Below are 13,276 nucleotides of genomic sequence, written 5' to 3'. Positions count from 1 at the left end.
AGTCCTGGTCTTTTAGATCATCAGTGTTTACTTTAGAGGAAGTTGAGAGCTTTTGGTATTCTGATATGCTGTCGCTCAGAGTCAGAGCTTTTGGAGCGCTCTTCTTCTTCAGATGCTTTTGATATTCTAATGTGTTGTTTTGCTCAGAGTCAGAGCTTCTAGGGAGCGTTTCCACTTCAGATGCTTCTGATCTTCTGGTACTTTGTATCTGATTTTATTCTGTATCTGATAAAGCGATCAGATTCCTTTGTTCTTGTTCAACGTCCTGCACACTTAGAAACTTTTCGTTAGAGTGCCATTTTTGGTTTCATCCTTTGTTATCATCAAAATCCTGGATTCTGTTGTAGAACTATTTTTGTTCTTACAACTGTTTATTATGTTAAATACGTGATTTAATATAATTACCAATATCGTGAGAACCTACAGGGTCACACACAAAAGGGCGGATTGATGAGAGATAGAGTAAATAAGGAACACCGTAAGGTACGATGCACTTTAGTGAATTGTAGAACATCATAAGGTACAGTGCACTTAAGTAGAAAACAAAATATGGTAAGGTACCACGTGCTTAAGTGATTTTGGTATATCATAAGATATGGGCCATATACATTTAAATGGGATTTTTAGCTTACAGCCCACACAAGTGGTTCTATAAATAGAACCCTTGTGCAGAAGCATTTGTTCATATGAAATTTTGTTTCTCTCTCTCTCTCTCACTCAAAGCCTTCATTCGTAGCAGCTAGCACTGAGATTGAAGGAATCCGTTCGTATGGACTGAGTAGAGGCGTTGTCACCATTCAACGTTCGTGATCACTCCTTAGATCTGTATCAAAGGTTTCAATCTCCACAAGAGGTAACGATTCTATCACTAATCATGCCCATTCTTAAGGATCACTAAAGGAGAAATTTTAAATTCCACTGCATTTTGGATCGCTATTCTTCTACAGTTACTCCTCGCAACAAAACTTCACTAAAGCATTTGAATTTTTTTATCGAAACCGACTTACTGATGGATGCTCGCACTAAGGAGAGAATGCTCGCCTTTGGTGATATTTTAGAAGTATTTTGCCTCCCTCTTGTTAATTCAGTTATTTATAATGTGCTTACTTTAGTAATCATTATTTGCATACTCAATGAGAGATTAAGAAGTGTTATGTCTACTAAGGCGGTAAATCTGGCCAACTCAGGCAGCGGTGGGTCCTCTGAACACTTCGTGATCGATTAATGCTTCTTCCTCTTCAGGGCATGATGGAGGTACTTTAAATGATTCCCGGAGGTTGTCTCTCATGGTGAGTCGTCTAGATCATGCACATATGTCGAGGTCGGGTCCCTTTACTTCGAAATAACATTAGGCATCTACCTTGGAAAATGATTATTCTTATCCGGACAACCTGACCGAACAGGCTCTTAAGGATGCACTATCAACTCTACATACTATACATGACATGCTTTAGTTAATCTAGCTATTGGTGGGGACGGTCATTGGGATGTTTTCTTGTCTTCCCAACAATGCAAGGAGAAATAGAGGTTAGAGGAAAGTATTTGTAGCTTGACACTCTAACTAGAAACATACCTATAAGAAAATAAATAAAGCTTTTGCTTCTCTTACTGGTGTAGGTGATGCTTTGAGTACCCTCAATTTTCATGGCTCGTTGGTCGACTAGGTAACTCTTTTGGTGAGGAGTGTAACAAAGAAAGATAAAGCTCTAGCTTCTTCTTGGTCTACTTTATCATCTATGTAGGAGTCCCTCTTTGTGGTTCAAGAAGATATAAAAGCCATGTGCCTAAAGAATTCCTCATTGGCTCAAAGTTTAAGTGAGTCGTTCGTTGCTAGTATCACGGTCGTTTCAGAGTCCTTTGAGAATGCCTTGCAGCAAGTAGAGAATTTTCGCTATCCTCTGCGTATTTCAAGGGAGAAAATTCAGCCGGACTAGATGCTTAAAGATGTGAAGATTGTCTCCCTTAGGGATTAATAACCATTTATTTCCTTTTGTAACATCATGTACTGTAAAGTATAGTTGAAATGAAATCGGTGTGGTGTTATTTTTACCTATTTAATTCATATGTGTTTAATCTCGAGTACATTTCTATGCACTCCCTGTGAACTTACAAAGTATTCCCTTGAAGTTTATTGGACGTCTCTAGGGTCGTACCCGACCAAGGGTCGGTACCCATTTTAGTAGTTTTTCCACTTTCTTTATGTGTGTGCTTCATGCTGTAGGATTTTTATTATTGTGGTCGCACACTCGTGGAATTTGCGATAACACCCTTGAGTCTTTGTGTTAGGGCTTCGATCCTTTTTATCGTACCTCAGACTCGCCGTTAACTTACATGGATGCAAAGAAAATAGATATTTCACAATTTGCAATTTATTTATTGACAATTAGGAGTTCATAGTACACTTGTAATAAAATTGATTGTACGAGAAATAACATCATATACAAATTCAAAAACATAACTAGTTGGACAAACCGTCGCTTATTTTCCCTGTTCTACATCTCATTGGATTAGCCACTTATTTGAGGTTAGATGTCCGTGCTCCTGAGTTGGTCAGTTAGGGATGTTGCATTTATTTCCATGGCCTTACTCTCTCCTTAGTCTTGTTGGAGTGATTGATATATCCTTTTGGCTCATTCAAGATTAACATTGGTTTTGATTGGCTATCCATGAAGGTTCTGAAATTTAAGTTTGAGGTGGATCGGTGAGGCCACGATGTCTAGGGCGGTTGCGAAGGGTATGCCAAGAATGCATTATAGACACTCTTGCAGGGGACTACAAGGAATTGCGAACTCACGGTTTGTACACTCCTTTTTTCTCCTATAGATATCATTAATTAAATATACCCCTATTGGAAGATTATTTTAGTGTTAAACGCCTATAACTCCGAGCCTTCGTACAACTACAAATTTCCCCTCTCGAGGACCATCTCCTTAAATAGCTCGGAGTACATTATGTCGCACGAGCTACCTCTATCAATCAGAATTCGGGAAACATCACAATGCTCTATCATAACATTTATGACTTAAAGGAAGATCTCATTCGGGGCTCCCTCGATTTTCTCGCAGTCTTAGAACCCGAGCACTAGCATATCAAAGATCTTGGTTGATGTTCATCCATCATTCTTATAGACGGCCACTAATGGACTAAAACTAGCAAGTGTACAAATCTTGTCGAAGTAATACAATAATTCGTCTCCACATGGACTACGAATTAAAAAAAAGATATATTAATGCGAATAAAAATAAACAATGGGGTGTTTATTATGATTTGGTACGAAAGCAAGACGATAAAACTTTCGGAGTAAAGATTGATAATAAAAAAAGGCTAGATCTTTTTATCGAATCCCCTAATTATACATGTTGATGAAATGTGTATCAGATGATTAACAATTACATGATAATTACACTACGAATTAACACGAACACTGCACTCAATTCCTTGATGTGCAACTCACTAATTTAAACAATAATTCTCTAATTCCTTAGGCTAATTCAGAGTTAAACTTGGTGTTCTAAGTTCGTTAATCCTAAAGCCATAAATTATAATTACTTATTCCTAGTTAATTACTAAGTTGAAGAATTATCCTAGTTCAGATCGGTAGACTAATGGTCAATAGTCCATACTCATCTAAAAATCACTTTGCACGCCCATCGACATACAAAGAGAAATGAACACAAGAACAATTGAATAATAATTATCATATAAAAGAAATAAAAAATTCTCAAACATTCATATGATCCAACATGGTACAGTTAGAGTCATCTCATAAGGATCTAATCTAAAATAACTTACCTACTCATAGTGCAATCAATAATTACTATGAGTTGATAAGAAGAATTCATCAAAATCAATGGAAAATAAGCTCTCCAAAATTGCCCACAAAAGCTCATTGGCCTCCACTTTCTCTTTGGAATTTGGAACCCTAAATAACTTTCCACCTTTTTCTATTTAAAGTTGCAAAAAGAGTGTCATAATTTCGCGCCATCGCAACCGCGTTGGTTTGCATTATGGTCACGATATTGCTTTATCGCGCCCAAGATGAGAATATCACGGTCACGAGAAAACTAGTGGCAAAAATTTCCTTTTGCTTTCTTTTTCTTCTAATTTTAACTAAGTCCACTTTTTTCTCACTCTTTTGAAATTTCTTCAATCCTTCCACATATTATTTTGGCCTTTTCTCATTACTTCACCAATTCCGTCGAAAATACTCGTCAATATTACGTAAAGACAGAGTATCGTCACAACCCTAGACTTAGTTTGTTGCTTGTCCCCAAGTAACCTGTCTGTAACTTGAAAATTTCATCAGAAATAAAATGCTTATCCTTATCAATGAACGTCACCTTTCTTTTTTTGATCAACACGTTTATTCCCTGCTTCAATCCAAATAACTCTGAAAAGTTCTTCCAACACACAAGTACTTAACCTGTCTCTTATCTCGCCTTTGTTCACTCAAGTCAATAGGTTAATCACACAATCAATGTACAAGAGCATTTAACAATAAGTTTGTAAAATTTCTATCAAAGTCAATCAAAGTCATATTTAAACACACACTTTTGATGTCTTTTCACGGTTGTAACGTGACTTATGTCAAGATAGGCTATTTTTATATAGTAGTCTTAAACCTTTGGAGTTATGTACTTAGTTTTCCTTATGTTACCTAATTACTTTCATATCACTCTTTGCTTGGTCATTCAGTACTAGAGGATGCATATTGGTTCTATTCATCTTTCTTCTCTTTTTTAAACAAGTTTTTTTGAAGAAGTCATTTTTAACTTCTTTTTTTTTTTCTTTATTTTGACCAATTTCTCTAGTACCCCAACCCCAAACTTAAATGTTGCTAACTTCCAAAAGTAACCCCAAACTTATAACTTTGCAACAGACAAGGAAAATAAAATCTTCTACCTAACTCCGAAGAGGTGGAAAGATTTAACATTTCAAGTCAAATGGCTACATAACAAACTATGTCACTGAAAGAACGGTTATAGATCAAAGTGGTTAGCAAGGATATAATCATATTAATATAAGTTGGCTTAAAAGGATCGGAGTTTTAACAAATAACTGCCTCAATGTGTACTCATCAAACCAATAAACTAAGTAGTCACAATGCAAATTCTAGAAAATAACCAATGTACAAATACTCTCATAAGAAAGAAAAGTGAACAGTGGAAATATTTGGCTCAAACCTTACTAGTTGAGGTATTTGGAAATTGAGAACAAGTGGTTGACTTCCTTTTCCGTATGATTCCCCGTGGTTGAGGCATATATAAAGAGTTCCTAAAGCATTGTTTTCCTTTTTTTTCCCATTTAAAAATTACAAAATCTTTTTTTCCACGTATCACCAACCTCGCTTTTTCTTGTGGGCTATTGTTCATTAATTTTTTGATTAGGTTCATATGTAATATCTGGTTTGGTGTTGTTTGAGGTGCGTAGGTGATGCCGCTATGCAAAAAGTACATAGTCGCCACCAGATTTTATTTATTCCAAGAGGAAAGGGAAAATATTGATAAAACCCCAAAGATGAAGAAAATGGTCTCGCAACCAAATTCGAGTTCGGAAGTCGGTTATGCAAGGGGGAGGTATTAACACCCTTCACATATGTCGTGCTCGATGGAAACCATATATGGTGTCTTTCGCTTGAATGAGTGTCGTTATCTTAATGTTTATTTGTTAAAGGTTTACGGAGTGGAAATGAGTTTTTTATTAGTGTGCTCGCCAAGGTTTTGAACTCTTGCGCCTACGTGTCATCATTCGTGCAATAAGAAAGTTAGAGTTTTGTAGTTGGGATTAAAAAATGCTTGGGTGTTGGTTGTTTTTACCTTGAAAAGGGATTTTTGTAATGATGCCCTAAGGCGCAAAATAGGTTTGATGAGTTGATGTTATTTTTATGTTTTTTTGGAAAAAAGATTGTTTTTGACGTCGGATTACACCAAAGACTATTGGTAGAGGTGAATAATTCAAACTACCAAGCCAAGCGCATTGTATCCAAAATACTCAGAATGAGGATAGAAAATCCATTCTCACTCCTTCTCCACTACTTAAGGCTCGTGGCGTATAATTCTAATCACATTTCATTGTGTTTTGAATTTTATTTGAGAAAGTGTCGCTTGAGTTGGATTAAGGGTTTGTTTTATTGTTTCAGAATGATGAGAACGATCCTAGTTCTTAAGGTTGGCTAACAAGCAAAAGCAAATAGAGGAAAGCGAGGGAAAAAGTACACCAAAGTGGGGAGAGGGATACATGTAAAATACAAGGGAATGATGCAAAAAATAAAGGGTCTCGTTGTAAGGTAGCCCAAGAGAAAGCCTTGTGTGTGCATTGTGTCCTACGCTAACAAATGGATAATGGAAATATAAAAGCATGTCTTCATAGGATAGTGCCATGAATGAAAGCCATTCTTGAAATAAAAGATTACAAATCCAAAGAAACTCCAAGTTGTGCATAGGTCCATCACAATAGTCCAAGTTCCAAGCAAAGGTCCAAACAAATCCTTTAAGTTCATCACATTAAGTCCCATGCAAAGTCCATAATACTCCATGGTATGCTAAGGTTATTCACAAAGTCCCATGGTCCATTACTCCAAGCTTAGGTCTCAATAAAGATGAATTAAGTCTTTTTAGTCTTTTCCATTTTTATCATATTTTTGTTCATTGTAGATTAGATAACAAGATAAAGAACAAGATCAATAAAATGATATGAAGATAAAGTGCATGAATGCTAATGTACAAGAATTAAATTGCAAGAATTTAAATTGCATAAATTTAAATATTAGGAGTTATAAATTAGCATTGCATAATGTAAAGGCTAGAAGTTAAGTTGTAAAAAAACAATCACTTAAAGATCATTTATCAACCAAATCAAAGGACCCAGACACATGCTTCACCTCGGGATAACCTATCATTAATCTAAAGTGTCAAGAATGATCAATTGATCATTTATCAACATGTTTGAATTGAAGAAGATTGAATCAACTGAAGGATATTCATCTATGGATGATTTGAGATTATGAAGATTAATCAACCAAGAAATCACAAAAGAAGAATAAAAAGTTAAAATGAAAGAATTAAAAGTTAGTACTTGGATGGTAATTTGCATTTAAAAATTAAATCAAGTTAAAGTGTTAACAAAATGAAAAATATTAAATCAAGGTAAAAAACAATAGCATAAGAATAATAAGAGAGGAAAATTCAGCACCATGCTTCATCAACATATCTACACCATGTGCAAAGTTCCATGTCAATAAGCAACCACCATCGAAGCTCCGGCACCACCGCGTCGGAGGCGGCGGAGTTGGCCGAAATCAAGAAATAGAACCAATTTCTACTCCTCTCAACCCCCATTATCCTAATCTTTCATATATTCCAACCAAGATTTAACCAATTCTGAAAATTGGAGCATTAAAGTCAAGAACCCCAAGCACAAAAACTAAAGTTAAATGGAGATGGAGGAGAATCAAGTGACCAAACCTGGGGGATTTAATTCTCCAATGCATAAGCTATATTGTGGTATCAAAAATTCAGCAAACAAAGAAGGATGAAAAATCATCGACCTGCAAGATGGAGGATTGCTTTGGAGCTTGTTGAAATTTGCAGGTGATGAAGATGCAGAAAACAGAGGTATGCTTTTTTGATCTTCTACTTCTTCTCTTCAATGATTTGGCTATGAAAATGTTGAATTGAATTATTATTCTTAATGTTAATTTTCTGAATTTTGAGGAGTGTAGAATGTATGAGGTTTAGCTTAATTGATAACAAGCTCCAATGTGAAGCTTGCTTCAATGGTGAAAGAGAGCTTTAGTGTAGGGAAAGTTTTTTTATTTGAGAAGAATGAATGTTCAAGAGTATGAATGATGAAGAGTTTGAATGATCAACCCCTTGAATGATGAATGAATCCAAGGTTTTATAGAGTGCTTAGGGGTAGACCAGGAATGAATTTGAAATTCTGTTATTTGGATGGAAATGAAATTGAAATTGAATTATTGGTGAATTAATTCAAAATAAAATGTTGCTAAAAAATTGAATTGGGACTGGTTTATATTGTTGTTGCTGTTGAACTGATATGTTGTTGTTTTTGGACTGCAGGTGCATGTGTAACCGGTTACCACCATGAGGATATGTGTTATGAGCTGCAAAATAGGGCCACGTGAAGCAGGTGTAACCGGTTACCACCCCGATAACGAGTGTTTTGGGCTTGCTGAAGGATGTTGCGCAACAGGTGTAACCAATTACATGCGTAAAGGATGATGTTCTTGGGTTGCTTATGAGACAATTGAATGCATGGTGTAACCGATTACCGTAACTGGTTACATGTGTGGAACATTGTTTTTTTCATGGAGAATGGTGGTGGCTGCAACGCAAATTCAACAACTTCCTTTTTCAATTTTATTCAAGCTATGTAATGTAATATGATAATGTGATGTAATATGATCATGGATAAACTTATGTAAAAATGATTTTATGCTTGTAATGAAAATGTTTATGAGTCAAAGCTTAGTCAGTTGACTTTGGTTAATTGGTTGACCAAAAAGTCAATAATTGACCAAAGGTCAACTTAGGTAAAAAATAAATTTCTAGTGTATAACGCAATGCTTTGAAATGCAATAGATGAATGGATAATGAGCCCCACATTGATCAAAGAATCTTGACAAATCCAAAACCAAAGATACAAGATAGTCAAGACCCACAATGCAAAAGGCACATGTGATTAGTATCTTGTGCTTGGTCGAGCACACCTCAAAATAACGTTAATAACACACTAGTGTTCCTTAAGCACAAACATCATACATTGAACTCATGAAGCATGCCTTTTTTTTTGAACCATGCTAGTGCAAATGTAGATGATTAAAGATGAATGTATGCACATGAATTAGGGGCATAAATCAGATGAAAATTGTATGGAAGGTAAGGTAAATTATGGGGTATTGATCAGTCTCTAAGTCTCCTTGTTTTCAGACACTCATTCGACACCCTTGTAAGAAGTCAGTAACACATTAGTCCATTTATTTTATTGTTTTGTTTAGTTATTTATATGTTTAGTATTATTGTCTCTATTTGTTGAGTACATGTTATATGCATCATCGTACTCCCTTTTATGTCCTTAGTGGTAGTTCTTTTGGTTTCAAGTATAAACAAGTGCACCGGAGGGATAGACAAGCAAAACAGGCGCTCTAGGCCCGTCGAGAGAAGAAAAAATAAACTTACAGTAGCCCTGACACGGTCACCCGTGTTGGCCAACACGGGCCGTGTCAGGAGAAGAGGCATGGAAATGGAAAATAGGGAGCTGACACGGGTGCCCGTGTCAGCCTCCCTGAAGGGCGTGTCAAGGCATAATATCCCTATAAGCCAACAAGGCCAGGCATGTTGCCTAACACAGCCAGTGTTGGCTTGGGCACTTGACTTTCCAGGTTTTTGCTGTTTTTAGCACAGCTTATCCCGGAGGGCATTTTGGACTTTTATGCAAGGAAAATTGTCATCAGGAACTATTTACAATGGATTTGAATATGGAGAAAGGGACTTTTACACGATATAAAATTGGATACGATCAAGATTGAAGCAGTGAAAAGCGAAGAAGAACGAAGATCCTTCAAGAGCGGACGCGATTGAAGATCAACGAAATTCCGACCTTTTTGTAATGTCTCAATTTTACTTTGTATCTGATTTGAATAATATGATAGGCTAAACCCCCTAATGCCAGGGGGTTGTCCCTGAATTGATCATGTAATGACTCCGATGTTTGATTTCTCTTAATACATGTTATTTGATTTCAATTTCACTGTATGATTTGCGTAATGCTTTCTTTTTGGCAAAAATTAAGATTGATGTATGGTTAATGATTAGACGGACTGCAATGGTTAAGGTTTTTATACAGTGAAACCATAGTAGAGATCACCTAGGACTAGGGATACCCCATGGTTACCGGATTATTCTTGTTAATTTAAAATGCTTGGTTTCATTATAATCACCTAAGGACTTAGAGGTTAGATTGAATACCAAAGGTTTCCCTCCGAGGTCTTAGGGGGAAATAATCTTAAGATCCGGTAATTGAAACAATGTTCAGTATTAAGGAGATATACACTCAAGGGTCATTACAAGAGATTTTTATACACCTTCCTTGGCATATCATATTAATCTGTGAAAATATTTATTTGCTCTATTTTTCCTTACAGTGAATTTTACCAAACTAAAACTCTTACTTTTGTTCAATTGAGTGACTGTTACACCTATATTGCTGCGCAACCTCGAGATCGATCTTTGGGAAACATACCTCTTATTACTACATCGGCAAAAATAGTACACTTGCTAATTTTTCGATCAGGTATGACAGGTGACCGACATCTTTCTTTCAAGGAAAATTCTCTGCCTTTCTTCTTGTTTTCGCTTTCTTACCTGTTAGGGTTTCTAGAGAATGGATTTCCCGATTTCTCTAATATTTAAACTTTTATTATTTGCGTGTTTGATTATAGTGATGTTTCTTCATACTCGTATTTCCTATGTTGATAGTGTTCTTCAAAATGGAAGTTCCACCTATTATGCTTCGCAAGGCAAATGAGGATAATTTTTAGTGGGGGTGGATTAGGAGATGTTGGACACCGCTTCTATATTTGCATCCGAGGGTGGTATGGATTGAGCTTTTACTGAGGTGGGGCCTCCATCTTACTATGGAGTTCTTATTCCCAAGAAAGATAAAAGGGTGTGTAATAAGTACGATGGGTGTGTCATGCCTCTTCATGAGTGTATGTTTTCCTTAATAGGTGCATTCCTTTCAACAAAATTGAGGTTGGCATTCTTAATCACCTGTTAATTACTCCCTCACAACTGCACCAAGTGAGTTGGGCTTATATTAAAGTCTTTCAATACTAGTTTGAATATAAGGGGAGTGAGCTAACCCATGCGTTCTTCTTCCATATTTTCAAGGCTCGACGGAGTGAGCTAACCCATGTGTTCTTATTCCATATTTTCAAGGCTCGACGGAGTGAGCTAACCCATGCGTTCTTCTTCCATATCTCAATTGAAATTTTGTTGCTCTGCAACTAAAATTTATTTACCGTATTTTCAATATTTTATTTCGATTATATCAACTAATCTGTTTCTGATATTTGTATGCGAGGTAAGGCCTCAGTTGATTTTCCTTTTGACACAAAAATTGAGAGAACCTTGCGGGCAAGACTCAGACAAGCTCGACTAGCCAGATTGGAATAAGACGAAGAACAACTTTCCATCCATTCAAGCTCAAATTCAGGTTCCAATAGAGAGATCGAAACTATAGCTGATGTTCCACCGCCAGCAGAAAGACTGTTGGGAGACTACGGAGGTGCCAATGCACAAACCGGAAGATTAACTATTGTCAACCAACCAGTGAATGTGGCTAATTTTCAGCTGCACCCGAGTACCATTAATCAACTTGAAAGGAAGCATTTTATGGGAAAAGTGAATGAAGATGCAAACAAGCATTTGCAGAGGTTTCTGACCATGAGCAACACTCTGAAAATTGATGGTCACACTGAGGAAGCCAAGAAATTGAGAATGTTCCCGTTTACCTTAGCAGAAGAAGTTGAAGAATGGTTTTATTCTTTACCTTCTAGTAGCATCACAACTTGGGAAGAAATGGAAAAGGCATTCATGAATGAGTATTTTCCAGCGTCGGTATTTCTGCGGAAGAGGTATGAAATTCTGAATTTTAAGCAGAAGGACGGGGAAACTTTGGGAGACGCCTATAAGAGATTCAAGAGAGTCCTTGTGTAACACCCTTCTAAATACCCCAAAATATTTAATTAAAAATAATAACACATTAATCAGAGTAATTATGCCCCGAAGGGTGTCACACAATTATTTCACAACATTCATCAAAATAACCTGTCATGCTCATTTATTTAATCCAAATAAGGTTCTTTGCATAATTCGCAGCGGATACTAAAAATCAACATTTAAATCATGTACCACTTTACATGTAAAGTTGATCAACAACAAAATCAAACATATTCAAACATCCCATCCCGATGTTACATCTATCAGAGCATGACCCCTTAGGAGACTACTCTAGACTCCAAGCATTTACTTCTATTCACTCATAGCTGGTTACCTGAAAAAAATAGTGTAAGGGTGAGTTTCTCAATCAATATAACAAGCATTATACAACAACATGTAATGTTAAGTAAATAACGCCTCAAATCACCCTAACCAGACTACCCACTCCATAACGGCAGTATCAACGCAACCTCATACTCAACAATAACAAATAGCATATGTATATATCAAAACATGCTCAACACCAACAACACAACACAACGATTTACTCACTAATTCCTCACAATGGGAATTAGCTACAGCCCCACAGGCTATGCCATGCATTCATTATGCAATGAGACTCTACACATGCGGTACCGACTTTTCTTGAACATATAGTCCAAGCTCACCGATCCCTCTGGATACGGCTACTGAGCTCACTAGTCCCACTCATTGAGATCTAATGACTCACTCACTAATTCCTCACCATGGGAATTAGCTACAACCCCAAAGGCTAGACTATGCACGCTACTCATTTAGTATGCAAGCATCAACAACAATCCACAACTCACTAATTCCTCACAATGGGAATTAGCTACAGCCCCAAAGGCTAGACTATGCATGCTAATCACCTAGCAATGCAACAACAACAACAACTCAAGAATAAACATATGACAGTCTATTCACAGATGCATACATCACTGATACATTTACAGTATAATGCATACCAACCAACACACATTGTCAATACATTTATCACAAAAGCATATCACAACATGCTATAAATCAAATACAGTATTAGCACACTCTACTAATAACTATACTACTCAAAACAACGGGAATTGATCCCTATTTCATCATACCTCAGCTAAGTCTCACTACTCAGCCTAAACAGTCAAAAACTGTACGACAACAGCACAGGAAATCACAATCCTGCCCATACGCGTATTGCCTATGCTCATACGCGTATTGCCTAAATCCTGACCAAGCCATACGCGTATTGCCCAATTCCATACGCGTATGCTACGCGTATCACTTCCCCATACGCGTACCACCAGAGACCATTTTACGTTCAAAATTTCATCTTCCTCATCCATACGCGTATTGCCTAGCGCCATACGCGTACCAGCCATCCCATACGCGTATTGCCTAGTGCCATACGCGTATGACCAGAAACCAGATTTCCAGATCTGCTATGGTTTTTCCTGCTACGAGTTCTATTCGATCTCACCTTCCACAGTCCAAATTTACACAGAAATCACTCATATCATCTAACC

The sequence above is a fragment of the Lathyrus oleraceus genome, chromosome 1 (genome assembly GCF_024323335.1).
Source record: "Lathyrus oleraceus cultivar Zhongwan6 chromosome 1, CAAS_Psat_ZW6_1.0, whole genome shotgun sequence".
Classification (NCBI taxonomy): domain Eukaryota; kingdom Viridiplantae; phylum Streptophyta; class Magnoliopsida; order Fabales; family Fabaceae; genus Lathyrus; species Lathyrus oleraceus.
This window is presented reverse-complemented; position numbering follows the sequence as displayed.